This window comes from Meriones unguiculatus, chromosome 2, assembly GCF_030254825.1.
Source record: "Meriones unguiculatus strain TT.TT164.6M chromosome 2, Bangor_MerUng_6.1, whole genome shotgun sequence".
NCBI lineage: Eukaryota > Metazoa > Chordata > Mammalia > Rodentia > Muridae > Meriones > Meriones unguiculatus.
Genome location: NC_083350.1, coordinates 24,907,652 through 24,930,760, shown reverse-complemented (window position 1 = coordinate 24,930,760; position 23,109 = coordinate 24,907,652). Strand labels below are relative to the sequence as shown.

Here is a 23,109-nt window from a genome sequence, read left to right as displayed (position 1 = left end):
CATCTAAATCTCACTTCCCCCCATAACCTTGGCCCCTAGGTAGCATTTTCCAGTAATCTTCCTAATACCCCCTGTTACTTCTGCTCTCTATTTATTTTTATATGCAGATGTGTATTATTCATTGGATATTCCCTGTGACTAAATTGCAGTTATCCGTCTATTTTAGTAATTTGGATCCCATCAACTTTGTGTTCTAATATTTTACAATGGTCGAAATCTTGTCACTTAGCACCCTTTCAGACCCTTTAAGGTTTTGGCAGTGACAAGGTAATTCTTATAGCTTACTGACTCTGTGACTCATAAACGTAGGGTAATTGTCTTCAACATTTGGGGAGAAGTGACTATTGTAAAGTAGGCCCATTATTTTCATATTATCAGAGCAACAGAAAGCAGAATCCATTTTTCATCCTGTTGAAAAATTAGCTTCATCACAATAGTTTTTAACCTAGAAATGTCAATATTAGAAAGTGTGAATTATTCTGCCAGTGTGGAAAACAGCGACCCATTGACTGCTGTGGGCCTTTATAGACTCCCTCACTAGCCTGCAAGCAGCTGTGATGAACCTAGCAAAGCATCAAATCAGACAGGATTTCTGTGAGGTTACCCAGAACACCCAGCTTCCAGATGCACAATGTTGGAGCATCACACAGGCACTGGATGTTCTTCAGACTCTTACTGAATAGGACAACTATTTGTTTCCTTACAACACTTCTCATGTCATTATCCCTTGAGCTTTATTTCACTCTTTAAAATGTCATAATTCAGACAGCATGCACTGATATGATCGCCCTATTTTTTTCCATAGAGAAAAGTCATCTTTTTCCATAAAGGGTCCTAAATCCCAGAAAAGTGACTGACAGTAGGCTCAGTAGGCAAGATGATGACGCTTGTCTCATTTCCTTTCCTGTTACTGTAATATGTACTCTGACAAAACCAACTTAGTAGAGAAAGGGTTTATGCTGGCTCAAAAACGTATTCCCTTACTCAAGGCTGCAGGGTCTTGAAGCAACTTGTCACAACCAATGCACAATCCAAAAGCTGAAATCAATAAAAGCTTGATGCTGCTCAGTTGCCTTTCTCAATGTATACAGTCCAGAATCCTAAGCGGGGAATGGCACCACCCACAGTGGATGGGCATTCTCACCTCAAATAGCACAGTCAAGCTAACCCCCCCCCCCCAGACATGTCCAAAGGCCCACCTGCCAGGTCATTCTCCAGTCTGTCAGGTTGACAGTCAACACTAACTCTCACAACACCCATTCACTGCTCTGAAGAGAGTTGTCCAGGCTACTGCAAAGTCTCCATTGGTTGTTAACGTGATTATTAACATTTTTCTGGAAGTATGGCATTTTCCTATACTTATAGGCTGAATTTCACCACCCATAGAAATATATGCACATTAAGTTTATATATACATGGTAAGCTTACATATCTCCAGTGTTCAGTTCATAAGCTTTGACACCCCATGCGTTATATAAAACATTTCACTTGGTCCTAAAATTGTTATCAGGTCCCCTTCAGTCTCTTCTTCTATCCTAGAGGAAGCATATTCTAATTTCCATACCCACAGGATATTTTATCTGTTCTTGAATGTTACATAAAAGAAATCTTGTGGTTTATGAACCTTGGAGGCTGAAAAGAGTAATTTTGTGTAAAATATGCTCAGTGAGAGCCTTACTTGAGAGAATGGTCCGCTCTACAGGGAAAAAGACTTTGCCAGGACATTACACCCACTTCCTCCTACTCCAGCTCCATGTAGGTTTCTTATCTCACCCAAGAGGAGAAAATATAATCAATAAGGATCAAGCCTTCAAGAAAATATTGGTTGCATTGCTACAAGAGAAGAGAGTAGTGGGTGGGAATGGTGGGAAGGAAAAAAAGCCAATGGAGAAAAACATGTGCCAGACATATATATGTGTGTGTGTGTGTGTGTGTGTGTGTGTGTGTGTGTGTATGTGTGTGTGTATTTGTGTGTGTGTGTTTGTGTGTGTGTGTGTGTGTGTGTGTGTGTATAATTGGAATGCCAGAAGAAAGAGAAATGATGGGAAAAGTATAAGAATATTATAATGATTGCTGAGAACCCTCCCCAAAATGAATGATACTAAATCAAAGATCCAGGAAGCTCAGAGAACATAATTTTGTTCAAATTTCTTTTTCAATGCTGAATTTTGTCCCTAGTTTTTCTGTCAGTGGCTGAGAGGGTACAAAGGCACCAACAATGACTGTAGCTTTGTCTACTAGATATCATAATATTCAAGTTCTTTCATCAGGTTGTAAGCACTTCTCGGAGTATCTTCTACACCTGCTAAATAAGTTAAACTTTTACCCTCATAATGCATTCCTCGGTATCTCTTAAAGGACACATAATGAAGGCTGGACCTTACTACTCTGTCTAGAATGCAGTTACATTTCTGTTGTAATAGTTTCTTTCCTAGCATTTTCTCTTGTCTTTTTGATGCTTTTCATCTCTCTCCTGGAATTCTCCACGTGTTCATACATGCTGTCCTCTTTGTTCATTCCTTTACTTACCAGGTATTTTAAAGACCCTGTCAATCACTCTACTAACTCTGGCCATTCTCTCTAATCCCATCACAGTTCTTTCTCTTTACCACAGATCACACTACCTTCTAAGCAGCTCACATAGTTATAATATTTGTGTGTGCCAGATGTCTTAGTTACTTTTCTGTTGCTGTGATAAAACAGCATGACTGAGGCAACTTATAGAAGAGTTAATTGGGTCAGACAGTTTAAGAGAGTGAGTCTATGACCATCATGGTAGGGAAAGGCAGCATCATGGCAGCAGAAAGGCAGACATGGTACTAAACAGTATCTGAGAGTTTATATCTGACCCACAAACACAAGAAAGAGAGAGATATCTGGGAATGGTTTGGGCTTTTTGAACCCTCAAAGCCCATCTCCAGTGACACACCTACTTCAACAAGGACACACCTCCTAATCCTTCCCAACAGTTCCCCCAACTGGGGACCAAGCATACAAATATGAGTCTATGGGGATCACTGTCATTCAAACCATCACACCAGATACTGTGCCTTTTAAAAAAATGTATATTGAATCAATATTTACCCACAAAATGCCATAATCTTCCTAGCTAAACTTAGGGAAATAAGTCAATACAAAGTTAACTTGAGTCTGGGTTTTATCTTAGCTTCAATTTAGATTCGGTCCGCCACTGGGCTCCGGATGTTTTATGAATAGAATCAAGACATTCCACCAAATAGGACTTGATGGATTCAGAGGATTTCTTCATGCTGAAAAGTTCAGCTAGTAGTTCTCCAAGACAATGGAGGTAGTAGTCTTCTTATACAGCTCAGCTACCAGATAGAGAAGTGAGGAAGACTCTGCCTTCCAGATCTGACCTTAGCTTTATGTATATTGAAATCTCTCTGCCTGTTTCTCTCTGTCTCCTCTCCTTTCCTCCTCTTCTCCTCCATCTATTCCTCCTTCTCCTGCTGCTCCCCCTTCTCTTCTTCCTCCTTTCCTTCTCTTCCTTTCTTTTTCCCCTTCTCTCTCCTGCCTCCAACCTTCAGAAGGTCATTGTGAAGATCACAAATACTGTTTCTGCCCACTGTTTGTGAGCAGATCTTACCTGATAAAAATCTGTGTTCCTCCTCTTCTCTGCCCATCTACCCACAGATTTCAATAGCGTGGACCTATGGTGCCATAGATGGACTTCTCTCAATTCATCTACCCACTGCCACACCCATACACACACAACATATATACATATTCACAACACACACCATATACACTCTACACACACACACACACACACACACAAACACACCAAATAACACAAACAAAAATATAAAAAACTAGCTGCACAATAAAATACTATTCAGCAAGAAAAAAAGAGAATGAATTATTTGACTATTGATATACTCAGCCAAACTAATGAATCTGAAGATAATACTAAGTAAAAGAAGGCAAACCTAAAATAATACATACTACAATATTTTAAAACATATATTGCCAGGTGTAGTGACAAATGCCTTCCATCCCAGCACTCAGCAGACAAGGCCTGCCAGATCACTTGAGTTCAAGGCCAGCCTTGTCTATATAGCAAGTTTCAGAACAGCCAGAGCTACATGGTGAAATCTTGACTCCAAAAAAAAAAAATAATAATGTTTTCATTAGTGAATATTAACTATATATGCTAATGAGATTCTCTGCTTTCTGGTGATAACATTTTTGAAAATTCAAATCGTGTTAACTTATAGCAGATCATTGATTGTGTGGGAAGTGAAGAGATTATAGGAAAGAAGTAGGGCAGGGACAGAAAGAAATTTTTAGAGACAGTCAATAATTCATTGTTTTGATTTTGGTTGCTATGACTTGGACACAGTATAATCATGCCCAACCCCATGTTGATGTTTAATTCTTAATGTGTGGTTTTGAGAAATGTAAGAGAGCTCAAGAAGGGATTAATGTAGTTTTCCAATGTGAATGGGCTAGTTACTACAAGAATACATTGTTGTACGGTGAGCTTTGCTTCCTCGCAGAGGAACGACATTGAGAAAAACAGTTATCCTGGAGTAAGCAGTAAGAGAGTTAAAGTTGCAGCATCCGAACTCCCATGTCTAATGAGGCACTGTTGACAGATTTTAAAGGCTTAGCACTGCTTTTATATCATTCGCTGCCATAGAAAACCCAGAGGTAGGGCTGGGCAGAGATGGCCCTGGCAGTTCAGGGCTCTTGCTGCTCTTGCAAGAACCCAGAGTTTAGTTTCTAGCATCCATAGTAGGTGCCTCACAACTGTCTGTAACCCCAGTTCCAGGGGCTCAGGCACCCACTTCCGATCTTTGTGGGCACCCACACACAAGTGTCATATACATGTGGTACACATATATACACACATTAAGTAAACAAACACATACATGCATGCATGGATACATACATATATCTTTTTTAAAAAAAAAAAAAGAAGAAAACTTTGAGGTATGTTCTTCAGGTATTTCCAAGGCTAAAAAAATATTTAAAATGTTCTTAGTGAATATAAATGAAAGCCCACTTTCATTAAAAGTCCTTTAATAACACAAGATCACTTTAGATCAGTGTCATGTGAGCATATAATGTATTTGAGCAGGCTACTCCATCATGCATTTCCTTTCCCTCCCGTTGGTCCCTTTTGCACTTTCACAAGGTTTCACATCCACTTTTGTGTCTTCAGTAGAGGACACAGGTGTCTATAGAGGATTCCACATGTCTATAAAGTCTAGGACCTACAAATGAAAGAGAAAATGTGATGTTTGTTTTTCTGAGACTGAGTTTATTAAAAACTAAGCCCAAGAAACATTCCAGTTGTTGGGGCTACCGGAAATGGTGAGGGCCTGATTCCATCATCAAAATGCTATTTAACATGTCAGTTAAGTTGATAGAACATCTGCCGCCTGCGTCTCCTCTTTGTTTATTGTGAAAAACGTATCGTTTAAAGATAGTGTGGTTATAATCATGAAATGCCAGTTTAAAATCTAAAGGTCCAGGGAAAGTCTTCAACACAGGCTTTGCCTATTGATGAACTAAGATAGCTCGAATTATATGCCCATGGCTGAGAATGCTCGCTCCAGCAGATTTGCTGAACAAGATGGATCCTCCGGCTCCTGCACCCCCACCCCACAAAGCAGCCACAGCGGGAGGCTCTATCAAACAGAGGACCGAGCAGCCTCTCCCTGAACAAATCTGACAAGTTCATCGCATTCGGTTGTGACATACAAAATATGGCATAATTGTAGGCTCTAATCATCCTGATGATAGCTGGCTTGATTGGCGAGGTCAAATCCCATTTTTATACCCCGAATTTCTAAAATATTGTTTCGTCAAAAAAAAAAAAATCAATTTCTCATTTTTCTAGTGTTAACTTGAAAAGGGTATAATTGATCAAGCCTAAATCCCTTACATCACCCAGGACTGTGTGAAAGGCCCGCACACCCAGCAAGCCACTTGAGTTGGGGGCGGGCAAGCAGCCGTCGTCTCCGGCATCTGACACCCATGGGTCCAAAGGGCTGCAAAGCAAGGACACCGTTTACATCCTTTGGTTAAGACTGTGGGGAAAATATCGGCTGGTGGAATATGCTCAGCTGGCTCATTGGGGTTTTGTGGTCCAATTTGCGGATGAGATATTTATAAAATCCGGTGATTACAATGCCATCTCATTAACATTTGTTAAGTGAAAACCACAGAGGACAGCATTTGAGCTCCAGCCTGAGAGGAGAGAGGCTGAATAAGGGGCTGGCTTCCCTGCCTGGGCACTGCAGAAAGACACCATGATGGACCGACAGCCTCTTACGTCCTTTAAGTTTGATTTTTTTTTTTTGTCTTTACAGAAGGAAGAGACTGTGGAGAGAAGAAACATAGCTTTTGCTTTCTTTTGTTTGCTACCCAGTCATATCAAAATTAAGTCATGACCAAATCAATTTCCCATAAATTTGTATTCTCCACCCATTGTACTATTTATCCAAGAAGACGCCTCCTCCAGGATGTCTGCTTGGAGGCAGTCAATCACCTCACTAGGTCTTTGCCAACTCAAATGAGGTTCTAGACCTGACTGGACTCTCAGTAATTACACTGCAATTGTCCTCGCTGCCTTCTACTTTCCTGTCCCAGTTCCAATGAGATCCAGTGTGAAAAGGACTAGACTCTTGTCTCAGCTCTGGCCCATCTTGGCCCCAGAATCTTTAATAATGTCTATTGTGCAAGGATGTTATAGTGGAGGGGTGTGGAGCATTATATAAGCCCCACAGGAAGCATCCAATCAGTGGCGGCACAATTACTGTTATTTTACTGCTAGCTGACTTTCCTCTTCTGGCCATTGTCAGCTTCACAGGTGGCTCAGGTCCTGCATTGTACATGGAACCGGCCCACATGATGGACATCCTGTAACTACCAACAGAGCATATGCTATGTCCAGAGGAAACATTTGCAAGTCCGACTCCATGTTCAACGACAAATCAGATCCAGTGATTATCACAGTGATGCGTACAGCAGCTTTAGGAGAAAACTCTGCAAAACCTTCAGGCAGGTCTGCATTCTTTGTCAGTCATAAATGAAATCTAAACTTCTGGCGTCCCTTCCCTCCTAACACCTACTGTACCCTCCTCCCATCACGTGTGTACATGGGCATGCACATACATGGGGGAGGGGGGAGGGGAAGAAGGAAGAAGAAGAGGAGGACTTTCCTATTGGTACTTAGAGTCACTGAACCTACAGACATAAATTCCAAATAAGAGATGCCCAGGCACAGAGTTTAAGTGCCAACTATTGACAGGTACAAACTTTTTTAAATTATTTGTTCTTATTTTATGTGCATTGGTGTTTTTGCCTGAATGTATGTCCCTGTGAGGGTGTCGAGTCCCCTGGCACTGGAGTTCCAGACAGTTGTGAGCCACCGTGTGGTTGCCAGGAATTGAACCCGGGTCCTCTGGAAGAACAGCCAGTGCTCTTAACCTCTGAGCCATCTCTCCAGACCCCAAGAGCAGAATGTTTTATTTTGAGGTTTTGCTACAACTTTAATTCCACAGCACCTTCTTTGCTTGGCTTCTGCAGGACAGGGATCCAAGGCACGCTAACCCTTTACAAGCCAAGCGTGAAGCGTCAGGTTGCTATGCCATTTCCGATAAGAACAGAAGACTGACTCTGTGCTTCTGGGATCCAGAGACCAGAGTGTGAACATTTCCATGGAAACAGTCTTCCATCCTTACTAGCCCAGAAGCCAGCAAATGTGTGACTGAAATTCTTGAAATGATATCCCAGGGGTATCCCACTAGGAAGACGGGCCTGGCAAGGTTCTGGGTTAGGTCTCCCACTCAGATCTACAAAGCAACACTGTAAAAGGCTGGAGAGGAGCCGAAGAGATAGCTCAGTTGGTAAAATGCTTGCTGAAAAGCACAAGGTCCTGAGTTTGGATCCCTAGCACCCACATAAGAAGCCAGGCACAGAAGCGCGGGTCTGTAATTCCAGCACTGGGGAGGCAGAGACTAGCAGATCCTCCAAGCTTGCTTGTTGGCCAGCCAGACTAGATGAATACATGAACTCTGGATACAGTGAGAGAAGCTGTATCAAAACTCAGGTTGACAAAAAGGCTGAAGCTGCACCTCAGTGAGAGTGCTGGACTAGCCAGGATGAGGCCCTGGGTTCAGTTAATCACTGCTCCCTAAAATAAATAAAATGGGTGTTTGAGAAAGACACCCAACATGGACAGCTGGCCTATATATATATACACACACTATATATATATATATATATATATAGTGTGTGTGTGTGTGTGTGTGTGTGTGTGTCATACCAGAAGGAGAGGGGAAGAAGAAAAGGGAGAAAAGGGAAAGAAAGGGTGACAGGGAAGGAGAGTAAGGAAGAAAGCAGAGGTGGCATGCCTCCTCTGAGGAGACTATAAATCTTTGCTTATGATGAAATCTTTCATAAGATACATTGGGTGTTATTAATAGAGACGGTTTTTTAAATATTAGTTAATAGAGACCATTTTGTTGTGTTATTTGTAATAACTTTTACTGAGTTTGTTCTTTGACAATTTCAAACATGCATAAAATGCATTGTGATTATTGTAACTCCCCATGTTCTCTATCTGCCTCTCACTCCTATTACCACACACACACACACACACACACACACACACACACACACCTTTCCAGCATCTTAACTTGTTGCTGTTATTTTTCTTTATTTTGTTTTGGTTTTGAGCCCCACTGATTTAACCAGGATCATCTGTGTGGCCCTGGGGAGCTCCTCAGTGGGTTCACAACTAAAGACAATGGCTGCCCCTCCCCCGGAATCCATCAGAAGCCAATACTTTATCACAGAAGGATAGGGTACCATAAGCTCCTCCTCAGTCCATAATTGATTGTTAATAGGCCCAGACTTGCGCAGGCCCAGTGCAGGCAGCCACAGCTTCTGTGAAATCGTGACACAGGAATTGTTCCGTCTGCAGAACACAGTGAATTAAACCCTTCTCCTTATCTTCCCACCCTAGCATTCTGTCTGCACTCCCCCTCCCCCAGCTTCTTCAGTGATCCCTGAACCTTAGAGGGGCAGACACACACCCTTCCTATAGGCTAGGAAAACAAAACCTGCATTCTATCCATTAAATTCTTTCATTGAGAAAAGTTATCCGGAGGAGATGTTTTTGTCATTTTTCAGCATCAAAACCTTGAGTCCTTGTCTCCCAATGGCTCCTCCCCACAATTTTGAATCTTGTCAGCTTGACCAGATCAAAAGGCACCAAGGAAATTATAAGGCGAACGCTTCTGGGTGTGGCTATAAGAGTATTTCCGGAAAGGACTTTAGCTCATGAGGGTTCTGACTTAATGAATGTATTGATCATGATGGTTTCAAATTAGACTAGAGTGTGGCAAGGCTATGGTGGGTCTGTGGGTGCTGGGCTTAGCTGAACATGCTCTTAGGGGCTCTGTTCTCGGGCCCCTCCTTGCTACTGTTCTGGCACACTTCCTACTCACATGGTAGGAACTGCCCTGCCACACACCCCTTGCCCAAAGGGCAGAAACCTGTGAAACTGTGTGCAACCTAAAGGTATCCCTGTGGGGTGTTTTGGTTAACAGTGATGAAGCTACCCCTTTATTGCAGCAGAAGTATCCTAGATTCTCCATCCTCTTTCCCAGGCACACACTCTTACGGGGCGTAATTCTTGCTCTCAGTTCTCCAGCACTCTGTAGGGTTAGAAGAAACAGCAGAGAGCCTAAGGTGATTGGGAAGACATGAAAATTCCTTCCCACCAGAAATCGAGTTGTCTACTTATTTGCAGTTGCCCTTGAAGCAATGACCTTCAGAGGTAGGACTCTGGGTTGGAGCAGCTCTCCTAGAAAGACGTGGGGAAAAGCATGATGAACACCATAAGAGCTGAGGCAAATGTTACCTTTTGAGCTTCCTAGCAAATGTAGAGTCAAGAAAAAAAAAAGTAGAAAAAAAGACCAGAAGATCTGGATGGGGGACAAGCTGAGTGTTTAAGTGAAAGATGAGCCACAGAGGAGAGAATGGAAATCCATGTGGAAGCACGAGATTCAGGGGGTAGACTACAGCTCTGGAGTAGAATAGGAAGAAAATACCCAATTATGAAGGGCATAGAGAAAAAGCTTAGCCAATCTGGGCTCATTCATTCATTCATTCATTCATTCAATATGCATTTCCTAAGCGTCTTCCACAGCACAGGCACTCTGGACATTGCCTGGTTTAGTGAGAAAGCCCCAGTGTTTGGTCAACCAGGTCTGCTTCAGCCTGTTTTCTGGTGTGTATTTAAGCCTAGGCACACTGGCTTCCTCCTTTGTTGTGTGAAGAGGTTGAATGAAGTGATTGTGTATAACGCAATCTCTGGTGCACACCTGTCGTTCCTACCCACTCCCAGCTGCAGTTCTGCAATCTGGCTGAGGCTTTACTCTCTCAATCCTAGAAGTCCGAGCTGTTTCAGAAAACCACCCTACTCAAAACGCTCAGTCTGAAAAAGGTACTAAATTCCAACAACCCCCGGACCTCAAGCGCATGTCCATCTGTAGGCTGCTTTCTTTCCAAGTCCCCAGCTTACTTTGTGGCAAATAATATTTTTCTTTGAAAATGCTAACATATTACAGATAAAAGAAATGACTATACCTATGAGCTAACAGTCTATTGGGAGATAATATGAATCAACCAATGTGAGACGAAAAGGAATCAACTGAGTTTGCTATATCACCATTTTATATTTGCTCTGGCAGGAAGAGAAGACTGGTCCAAATCGCATCCACATTTGATTAAGTCCTCAAGTCATGGCAACAAGGGCGGAGCTGGCCTAGATCTGAGGCTATGAGAATCCACCATACTGACATAGAGGCCTGAGGAACAACATTGCAAATGCAGTGACTAAGCTGAAGGGCTTGTGCCACTTCACATTATCTAGCCAAGCTGTGCATGATTCTGCATGATTCTGAGATGAATTACAATAAGCTTTCTACTGGTGGGGTATGTGGCTTGCCCACAGGCCAGGCATGCTTGGATTTATCTAGTTGGAAGGATCTCATCTACTTATTAAACAAATATTTATACACGACCTGTTATGTGACAAGAAAGCTCTGGTATGAATAAAATGTGAAGCTCTTGGGGCTTACATATTAGTGAGAGAAGACAAGATGATAGACAAAGAAGACTAAAACAGAACAGAGAGAGGGGAGCAGCCTTCAGGCCCATCAGCTAAAATTAAAAACTGGGTCTTACATGAGAGTTACAAGGTGATGTATCATGCAGAGAAGCTGGGTGGCTGCAGATGAGTTATTGTGTCAGACTTCATAGACTCATGCATCCTTCTTACTGGAAGGGACTCTCAACACTCACTGTTTATGGGATGAAACTGGGGAGTAGTAACATGATGCTTTGAAGTCACACCTATAATTCTTTGCACAGAGGCTTTGCTGGTAATTTGCCAAATGTGTTATTTGACAAATGTGAATTGAACCAGTACTTTATATTTTCAGATCACTGAGGTCGCTGTTTCCTGGAAACCAAATTCTCTGCTAGCTATGGCCCAAGCGAGCAGAGGTCTATCCTGAGCTGTGACCCTGACTGTTTCATATCAATGTAAAGGAGAAGAGAACACAGAGAGAGAAATACAGGAGTGGGTTTACCTAACAAGGCTTGAATGGAAGAGAGAGGAGTGAGTGAAATCTCAGTACTCAGAAAAGTTTTAAGCATGATCTAGGCTCAGCAAATACCCTGAAAAGAAGAGCAACAGTGGGAAGGGGGACCTGGAGGAAAGCAGAGAGTAGCCAGGGAGAAGCAGGACATGTTTCTGCTTACCGTTCTCACCGGAGTCTAATTGCAAAGGAGAAAGGCTTCTATGATAGGCACAGTTAGGCTCCCTTTACTCTCTAAGAGCTGTCACTCTGCTGCTGTCAGGCAACTTTGGGAACTTCATGCTATGACACCAACAAGCAAGAAAGAAATCAACCAATCCAGCAAGGGTATTTGTGGTGGTTTGAGAAGAGACTTTCCTTCTGCTGTTATTTAATACAAGCAGAACACACCTGCTCTCCATCAGGCACTCCTCCAGGAACCTCTTAGTTCTCCCATGCTCAACATTGGATATCAGAGAGATAAGAACAGCTGCCATAGCCTGAGAGGGGCATGGGAATCTTGGGCTGTCACCAGAAGCAAAACCACTAGACCAGCACAGAGGCTAGTCAGGTTTAGAGTGGCACACTGAGTGGTAAAGAAGAGCAATAATGTTCCTTGAGGTCAGCTGACCAGCCCTGAGATCAGTGTAGCAACAACCGATTAAACCTTCACATGTGTGATCCAAGATCAACCAAAATTCAAGAGTAGATATCTCTAGTAGGGTAAGGAAGTTTGAATAGCGCTAAAGTGCTCCACCTAGGTCCTCTCATCAGAAAAGCACTCAGGACACCCAGGTGATATGAATTCTGAGTGCTGTTGACCCAAGCTGAGTGACCTTCATCTATAAGTTGCTTCATTATGAGCTCTCCCAGAGAAAATCATATGACCAGTGATTGGCCTTTGTAGAGCCAGAACAATGCTTGGGCCTTCGTGCTCCAATACAGGACAATGTTGAAAGAACATCCCAACTCCCTTCAGGATCAGCAGAGAGTGCCCTGATGCGGGAATACAGAATATTTCCTCCACCCACTCCTTTTTCATCACCACATTGAAGACACATATCCTGAAAAGACTATAAACTCCCCAGTGAAACTCTGTCTAGACATTTATTTCTGAGCCCATAAACTAAGAGGGTCGTGTGCCCACAAATACCACATGACCCAAGCCATCAGGACGGGGAGGAGGGTTCAGTAAACCCTTTTTTTTTTCTTGGTTCCATCTCCATTTCATCAAATCTAGAAATCTAGATGAGCAACCCTACACGCCTTGTTCTGAACTGATGAGACTATACTACAAGTTATCCAATCAAACTTCACATACAACCTGCTTCTTCTAACACAAGTGGTTAATAAAGAGGAAGTGAAAGACACTTCAACAGCAGAAAGCTAACATCTTGGTTTCATCACCAGAGACTAACCATAAGAAATGGTGAAGAAGAGGAGATCACTCACGGAGAGTGATCACTGAGTGATCTCAAATGAGTAGGGAATTCATTTACTCTCTTGATCTCTCAATCAACTTCCACCAGACTGTTTCCTAACCTATTGTTTGTTTGTTTGTTTTATTCTTTTTCTGTTTCCTAATCCATTTAAGAAGTTTTTTTCTGACCACCCTGAGAACTCCCTCTGCTAGGCCTATCTCCTGGGGTTCTGAGAATTAAATGAGGTCGTATAGCATAGCTTCTGTGTATAATGCACACTATGACACCTGCCTACACCAGGTGTCGAGACACTCTCAAACATACCCTGAGAACTCTAACAAGTAGCAAAAAGGCGACGGTATGATTACAACATAGCACATCTGGTGCTACGTCACATCTGGTATGTGACACTTCACATTTTCCAGAGCTTTAACCTTGTCTCCTAATAAGAACAGAACCTTTCTCTCCTGTTTCACGTAACTTCGAAGCAACCTGTGCCGTATTTTCCAATGGGCAAATTCTGTAGTGGGTTTCCTGATTTGAAAGGCAGGGGTCCACTGAGGAATACCGTGCCCTCCCACCCTATGACTGCCACAACGTTCAACTGCTTCTCTAATACCGCTTGAAGTGAGACTGAGCTTTTGTTTTGCATCAGACTGAAAAAGGAAAGAGAGAGCCGCCTTCCCCAAAGTCAGCAGAAGTACCATCCAGAGATCTGAAATCCATCCCTCTGTCTGAGTGTGTCCCAGCCAAAACCTACATCTAACTCCCTGGTGCCTCGGGCTGCTGGTGTATGTGACCCAGCTCCATTTGTACCTTATTAAAAAAAAAAAAAAGGAATTGGGACTGTGTCTATCCTACACTAAAACTTTTTAATGGAACAGAAATCCTTTAAGGATTATCTTAAATCTGGGCAATATTGTTAAGTGGGACCTGAATGTAGCCAAATAACTGCATGGTTAGAAAAAAAAGTGTCTTCCTCCTTCCAATGATCCCATGAATCAGGGTTTCTGTGCCGCTGATCCACTTCAGTGTTGGCACATGTACTGTGAGGATATTAATTGATGGAAATACGAAAACTACTCAGAAATGCCAGTATGTCTCAACATGAGAATGCTTTGCAAACTCCATCCCTGTAATCTATCCCACTGAATCTCATCTTTAGGAGGACTTAAATCATGCGCACCTTTTAGTCGAATAGAGTTAACTTGTCTCCTCGTTCACATCTTCTCCCTTTTCTGGGCCAGTGTCCTGTCCCTGCACCAGCCAAATGCTTTTCTTTCCCAGGGTTACATCAAGCCTTACTTCTTCCCACCACACATTGATTTCTAGAACCCAACTCATTTAGGAAACTGGGAAATACACCGCCCCTCCAAGTGAAAACAACTTTTACAGAGGCCAGAAAATGCAATCAGTCTTTATGCCTTCCTGAAGGCTATGCAAGGCATGGGCAGCTATAGATCATAAGGTTGTAATAATTCTCTAATGTACTAATTAGTTTTTGGTCTTTGAGTGACAGATCTCATTTTATAGAGAAGATATATCACCAAATACAATTCACTCATTCCTATTACAAAATACTGTTTCTTTCCATCAGTTGTCCACATTGACACTCTACTGGAAGACTCATCAGATGTGCTCAGAAAGTGAGCACAGATCCCCTTAAATTGCAGCAGTCATGTATCGTCTAAATTTCATGCAGCACCTGAAAACATTTCTGCCGAGTTCTACCCCTTTAATAACTTCTCCATGCTAAAACAGTGTGGTTGAAACCATATGCTGAACTCTTCTTGGTTGATTACTTGTGCCTTTGCAGGACGGTATCTGTTTCTTTTTGTGTGTTTGTTTCAAGGTATGAACTGGCTATCCTTAAAGAAATAAAAAGGGATGGAAATGTTAGAACTTAGGCAAGCCAGGGAAATAGTCAAATATGAAAAAAAGATTCAGAGACAGTGACAGTATAGGTGGTCACTTTTAGGTCAAGAAAAGTATCCAAATCTCTCAGATGTTGTTTGTTGCAAAGAATGAGCAGTACAGTTGTATGAATGCACTGGGGCTCATGAGACGGGTCCAAGCTAAGGAGCAACGTTTTCCTGGTTCCTCAGACCACAGATTAAGAGGAACAGGTCAAGTGCCCACCATGCTGCTGTCCAAGGTACCGTTCCCATCTTCTCCTTTCCCACAACCTCCTCCAGGATGTCATCGTGAACCCTGCTGCTTCTAAATAACTAGACTTGTAATATGCCAACCACATCGAGTGATAGTTGAAGACATGACCAATCATACCTACACTCAAATTCCAGCTTCACAACTTACTAGCAATGTGATCAAAACACTAGATCTAACACTGTTTTTCCTTCTATGAAATGGGAGGGGTGGTAGATCCACCTATTTCACAAGCTTATTTAAAGATAAATGAGACAAATGGGTAATCATTAAGAAAACACAGCCCACAGAAAAGGTTCAATCATCACATTATTCTAGCCAACATTTGACTGCCTAGGAATAAAGCCACTACCCAAATATACCAACTGAAAAAAAACATCATTAATATGTTGGGTTTTTATTTTTTGTTTTGTTTTGTTTTGTTTTACCACAATTGTAAGGACAGTTGAAGGTATGAGAAGGCAGACAACTCTGAGACAGAACCAATAGCTTTAACAGGTTTTGGACCTTGCTTTATCAATAACTGGGTGAGTTCATGAAACTAACAGGCCTTTCTCCAGGCTTCAAATTCTTCATAGACAAACCAGGAGTGAAAATATCACACGTGTACCTCAGTGAGTGACAGAGACAACTATGATGATATAACATGCTATAGTACACTGAGACTACAGAGTAACCGGAGAATGTGTTCTTTCTGTGGAGCCTGCAGCAAGCAGAAATAAGCAAAGCAACAGCCTACAGCGGTGGTTCCCAGCTTTCCTAATTCTGAGACCTTTTAACACAGCTCCTCGTGCCATATCAGGTTCCCAACCATAACATTATTTTTGTTGCCACTTCTTAACTGTGATTTTTTTTTTTTTTTTGCTACAGTTATAACAGAACTGTAATATAAATATCTTCTATTCAGGCTATCTGATAAGTGACCCTAAAGGGGTCATGACCCACAGGTTGAGAACCACTGTTCTATAGGGCGCTATTCACACTGGAGTCAGATCTGCAGCCTCCCATCTCTTTATATAGACAAAACATCGCTTCAGCCGAAGCAGAGATCCTTTGCTGAAGTCTTCTGCTATATGAATTGTAATTGCCTGTCCGATCACGTTTGGCCACAATAATCTGCATTGGTGGATTGTTCTCCTTATTGCAAAGCTATTAACATGGAACACTCACAGTCAAATCTGTCCTGTCTCGCTCATCTTTGTGTCCCAGGGATCAGAAGAATACTTTATACTATTTTATGTGCTGGTCAAATTGATGAGTAAAAGAGAAGGGGAGGGAGAGAGCAAGCCACCACGAAAGCTGACTCATTTCCAGTTCCCTTCTGAGCAACAAGCTCTATGCCTCATGACGTGAAATTGGATCTTACACACCTCATTTGTGAAAGATGGATAATTACATATCATCTCTTAACAGAGAGCTGGAAGGAATAAAATCTTGGTTTATAGACTAAACATGCAGCTGCTAGCATCATGTCAGTGACAAAAGTGGAGCCAAGCCAGGGTCCTAGGTTTAAGTCTTCACATGGTTTTCTGGGTCATTCCAGGATCTAAAACCCTCCTGAGCAGGTCGGATGCCTCAGCCTTATTTGATGAGAAGCTGCAAGGAAAAGGCACATGGTTCTGCCTAGGACCCAAACATGCTGATGTCTGGGCCAGGGCTTCTCTCTTATCAAGCCATTGCATTCTAACTTTACAGCTTCTGAGAATGAACATGAGCCTTCTCAGGAATAAACATATCTAAAGAGAGTGAATGTCCTACAAAGCCGGATCTGAATCCTTCTTCATTGATCTCTTTTATATTTATGATTTCACTCCTAATTTGAGCTTAATTTCCCATTAGTTCTGCAATCTTGAAATGGACATATAGATATATCGATATGAATATATATAGATACATATAGCTCATTTTCACTCTTGTCTAAGGCTTGCATTTAATGCTATAAATTTATTTCTAACCAGGGTTTATCCCTATTCCCCTAAGCTTTTGAGAAACAACATTTACATTAGCATTCAAAATAGTTTGTGATTTCTTCATTGACAGAACAGTTATTTAATAGTATAGTGTTCAACTCCAAAACGTTCAAGAATTTTCTAGTGTTTTACAGTTGCTTTCATCTTAAATTCCCTGTAGTTGTAGGAGATTAAAATTTTGAAATCAGTTGAGGTGTGATTTTTATCTTAGCATACAATTTTGGCAAATTTTCTGTCTGCACTTGAAAATAAGGTTCACTCTCATCATTGCTGCCTACCAAGGTTCTACCATAAATAAAGTTTGTCTAGATTTTCCTATATTGTATTTTTGTAATTTATTGTATTACTTTTTTCATTTACCACTATTCGGTTATTAACAAAAGTTATGTTAAAGTTTTCCACTATGACTATGCTTGCACCTATTCTTGCTCCATTACTTTTATCGACCTTTAGTAATGGTTGTGGTGCTTTGGGTTGGTTGGATGGCTGGTGTGTGTGTGTGTGTGTGTGTGTGTGTGTGTTTAGCCACAATGTCACATAGCCCAATCTTGCCTCAAACTCACTGTGTAGCTTTGGACCCTTCTGCCTCTACTGCCTGAGTGTTAGGATTATAGGCATTCACCATTGCACTTGCCTGTCTGTGTGTGTGTGTGTGTTGCGTGTTTGTGTATATGTGCACACGTGTTAAAGCCAAAGGAGGGGTTGTCTGTTGTCATACTCCACATTATCCCTTTGAGACGGGGTTTCTCAGTGAACCAGGAGTTTGACTGGAGGCCATCAAGCCCCACTGACCCTCTTGTTTCCACCATCCACGAAGCTGGAGATGCAGATAGGGTGGCTTTTTGTTATAACTCAGACCCTCATTCTGTGTGGCAAGCGCTCTTAACCACTGAACCATTCCCAGCTGAAGCATTTGCTTTTACATTTAGGGCTACGTGATTAGATGTGTATCTACCTGCAGTTCTTTAGTGTTTCTATCACGCTGTTTCTTTTGTCATTATGATTGTTAATCTTGGCTATAAACTTGGTTGGGCTAAGAGACGCCTAAGAATTAGCAAAGCACACTCCGGGGTATGTCTGTGAGAGCCTTATCTGAAGAGCCTAAAATGGAGAAATGAAGTTTCTCTAAAGACAAAATTCTGAGTCAAAATAACACCAGGTCCAGCCTGGGAGTCTCCAGCCTACTGCTTTGCCCTGGAGCAAAAGACTTTATAGCCCTTACAATGCAGAAGACAATTCCTTGAAATGAATTGCACTGATCATCCACAACCTGAAATAAATTCATATTTTATGCTTTCCCAAGAAATGATCGTTAGACATACTAATGTGCCCCACACCACCTTTTGTTTTACTAGGAGCTTTAATGCTACGTGTGCCTGTTGCAGTACATCGCCATTTTATGCCGTCCATGTTCACTCTCTTTCTCTGCATGTTCTTCCCAGTGCCCTTTGTTTCAGCTTGTATTTCCATGAGATTGGTTTTCTTCTTCCTGAAGCACCGGCAAAGCATACTAGTAACAAAAGATCTTCTATCTTATGTAAAACTTTCTTTTTATGCCTTCATATTTGAAAGAAATAATGGCTTGCCTACAGGAAGAGAAATTACTAAATAATAATGGATTTCTTTTATCAGAAACCATAGTGGCCAGAAGCAAACAAACAAAAATGTATAGTCCAATATTACTTAAGTGACAACAAACAAGATCTGTCTATCCAGGATGAATAGGTTATCTGGACAGAATATGCTTCAGTAAGGAGTTTCACATCCAGCATGGCGTGGTTTTAGAAATCTGACTAGGGAAGCAAGGGAATGAAGAAAGGACAGACATACAGACACACTTAGAGAAAAGCTGGGATTGGATGTATTGTGCTCTCAGTTGAAGTAACACAGACTATGCAACATCCTGGAACCTGTTTATTTACATGTTTATATACATTTGTATGTTTAAATATGTAGCCTGTTTATTATGTACAGAACGGGGAAAGAAAGAGTTAGCTGGCCCTTACAGGAGGCGTCTATAGGGTGATAGCCTCAGGCTCTGGCTAGCCAGGAAAAGGAAGCTGCAGTTGCTAGGTTTTGCACACACTGATCAATCATTTCTCAACACTCACCCTTGCACACACCATCAACATTTACACCCGAACCAACAGAAGTCATTGCCATCCCTTTGAATCTCACCCAGAGAAAGCTTTGCCACTTCCATGAGTCTGAGGCACTGGTCCTTGGCATGGCTATGTCTACACTAATACGTGGTTACTCCAACATTATCACCCCCCCCAATAAGTGAATAATAACTAAGTAAAATCAACAGGAAGAGAGGCATAGCCAATGGTTGCAACAACAAGGTCTACCTAACATTTATAGGCACATTCCCCAACAACCTTCCATGTGGGTTATATACACTCTTTTTAAGCATCCTTAGATGAACCTCGTGGAACACATTAATATAGCCTGGGCCATGGGAAAAAAAAAAACTTCAACAAATTTAAAACAACTGAATCAAAGTGAGTTCTCTCTGTCAATGTGGAACCAGGGTAGCAATCAGTAACAGGTAAAGGGACATCTTTAAACACTTGCACACTCAACCTCACACTTCTAAATAATCCATCAGAAAATCTCAGAAAGCTTTAAACACAGACACAGTGGAATGAAAACAGAGGGAAAAAAAAGACACACAAACAAAAATGATAGGATACAGATGAGGCAGTTCCGACAAGGAAATGTATGGCACTTGGCACATACATAAGAAAATCAAAAATGTAACAAACTATATAGCAAACCTGGAAAGAGCAGAGCAAATAAGCCAAAAGAAGAAAAGGTGGAGTGGGCAGAAAGCAATGGAAATTCAGGTTATTTTTAAAATAAATGAATAGAACTGGCAATCTCAAACCAACTAAAAGGAAAAAGACACAAATTTGTGATCTCAGAAATAAGATGGAGGCTATCCCTTAAGGCTGTAGATACCAAAAGGATAATAAGGGAATATTATGAACAGCTCTACACACATAAACTTAACAACTTATATAAAATGTGCCTATGCCTCAAAAATGATATACATGTAACAATGAGATGAACTAAATAGTGTTCCTGTTATAAGGGAAATTTAATTCGTTTTTTTTATTTTTATTAATTACAGTTTATTCATTTAGTATCCCCCTGTAGCTCCCTCCCTCCTCCCCTCCCAATCCCACCTTCTCCCTGACCCACCCACAACCACTAATAGGAGAGGTCCTCCTTTCCTTCCTTCTGATCCTAGTTCATCAGGTCTCATCAGGATGGCTGCATTGTCATCTTCTGTGGCCTGGTAAGACTGCTCCCCACTAAGGGGGAGGTGATCAAAGAGCAGGCCAATCAGTTCATGTCAGAGACAGTCCCTGTTCCCATTACTATGAACCCACTTGGACACTGCCATGGGCTATCTCTGTGCAGGGGTTCCAGGCCATCTCCATGAATGGTCCTTAGCAGGAGTATCAGTCTCTGAAAAAACCCGTGCACAAACTTTTTGGATCTGTTGCTCTCCTCATGGAGCTCCTGTCCTCTCCAGGTCTTACTATCTCCCACTTCTTTCATACGATTCCCTGCACTCTGCCCAAGTTTGGCTATGAGTCTCAGCATCTGCCTCGATACCCTGTGGGTAGAGCCTTTCAGAGGCCCTCTGTGGTAGGCTCCTGTCTGTTCCCTGTTTTCTCCCTCCTCCGATATCCATCCCATTTGCCTTCAAATTGCATTGAAACTTCACATCATTTGACAAATGTCTCCCCAAACCTCCCTTTCCCAATCTCTTGGTAGCAGCTGCTTACATTTTGTCAACTTGACCCAGATTGGCCAAAAAATGTTCTTCGTTAATTTGTCACGAGTTATTTCACCTGGAAAGAGGGAATGGAACATCAGTTGAGAAAACACTCCCATAGGATTAGCCTGCATACAAGGATATGGGGCATTTTCTTGCTTAGTGATTGGTGTGGGAAGGCCCCACTTGCTGTGAGCAGCGCCACGCCTGGGCAAGGTGGTCCTGGGTTGTACAAAATCATAATCTGAGTAAGTCAGGGAGAGCAGGCCTGTCAACAGCAACAGCATTCCCCCTAATCTCTGCTTCAGTTCCTGACTCCATGTTCTTGAGTTCCTACCCGACTTGCCTCAACAATTGGCTGTGATCAGGAAAAACAGGACAAATGGACCCCTTCGTCCCCAGGCTGCTTTGGATCACAGTCTTTGTCAGAGTCATAGAAAGAGAACTAGGACACCAGCCTACTCTGTTTCTTTGGGTTTTGAGGATTTTGACAGTTTTGAATTTTACACGTAAGTGCGATTACGTGCATTTGCCTCTCTGTGCCTGGCTTATTTAACATGCTGTTTTCCAGATTCATCTTTGTTGCCGCGGTTGACAAGATTTCCTCAACTTCTAAGGCTTAGTTACATTCCACCGTGAGGGTATGTGTATATAGGTTTGTGTACATTTACATATATATGATGGGTACGTGGAGGTGTACTTTCATCTACTTTATTGGGGTTTTTATACCTCTACCTCCCTTACAACCACCCCCCAACACTAGATAGGAGAGAAAGAATGTCAGAAGAGAAGGGGGACGTAGACCTTTTTAGACTTAGCTTCTTGGGGCAATTCCAAACTTTATAGTCAGTATACCCAGCAGTCCAGCTAACCAGAAAACCAGCAGACAGCAAACCATGGCAGCAGGACTAACCAGCAGCAGCCTTCTTCCTCCTCAGACACCTTTTCCTCTCTGTCTCTGGCATTCAGACACTCTCAGAGTCTTCAGAATTAAACTACCTGCAGCTGGCAAAAATCATGCCCCTCTCTGAGCCCGCACGAGGCAATCATAGTTAACAGCTGTGGACAAATTAAAACCAGCCCCATATCCCACACTTGGGATTAAAATGAAAACATACTTATATAGCATAACCGAGCTTTTAAAGACACCAACACTTTGACTGCAGGAACGAGTATGTACACATCTGTGTGTGCAAGTGCGTCACATTTTCAGTCAATTCCTCTTCTGTGGGACGGTTAGGTTGAGCCTGTAACTTAGCTATTGCTACCTATGGTTAGCTAGTACTGCAATGAACATGATCATGCAGTTAGTCATGCCTTTGACCTACTGATCTCATACCCTTTCACTGGATGTACAAACACAAGTCTGCTTTAAAATTTGTAAAGACCCCCCATGTTGTTTCTCTAAAATTTATATGAATTTACACTCCAGTCAATGGCACCTTACTGCTCCTCTTCCTATAAATCCTCTCTAAAACTTAGCTCTTGTTTGTCTGTGTATCACAATCATCCTAGTAAGTGTGGGCGATTAACACCAATCCTGTCATTGTCTTTAAGAATAAGGAAAGTCTTCTCAATTTATTTTATGAAGGGAAGATTATCCTGATATTAAAACCAGACAAAGACAATATTTAAAAAATAAATCTGTGAGCCATTATTCCTCATACAAGTAGATGCCAAAATATTTAACATAGTATTAGTGAATAGAGTCCATCAGTATATGAAAAAATTATAACCTATAGCCAAATGAGTTTTATTCCAGGAACACAACCTAGTTCAATACTAGAAAAGCAATCAATGTAACCCACTATACTAACAGAATAAAGAAGAAAATTATGCAATCATATCCGTCAACGTATAAAATGTATTTGATAAAACTGAACCTCTATCCTAAAAGTCTTATAACATAGAAATGTAAAGGAACTTCTTCAGATTAAAAAAAAAAAAAACTTACAGCTAAATTACAGTAACTGATAAAAACAAAAACCTAAATATGTTTCCTAAGCTAAAATCAAGCATGTCCACTGTCACCACTCATTGTATTAAACACAGAAGGTGCAGTGAAAACAATACAAAGAGAAAACAAATTATGCAGACCAGAAAGGATGAAATGAAAGCTGTCCTGATTTGTAGATGAC

General features: G+C 41.7%; 1 long non-coding RNA gene across 1 annotated transcript in view; it reads right to left on the bottom strand.

Moving 5' to 3' along the window:
• LOC132652290 (uncharacterized) overlaps positions 1-21,043 on the bottom strand; it is a 32,407-nt gene extending 11,364 nt beyond the window's left edge. Inside the window, exon 1 of the long non-coding RNA XR_009589776.1 lies at positions 20,982-21,043. This is a non-coding gene — a long non-coding RNA (uncharacterized LOC132652290). The remainder of the gene's footprint in view (positions 1-20,981) is intronic.
• Positions 21,044-23,109: the final 2,066 nt, after the last annotated feature.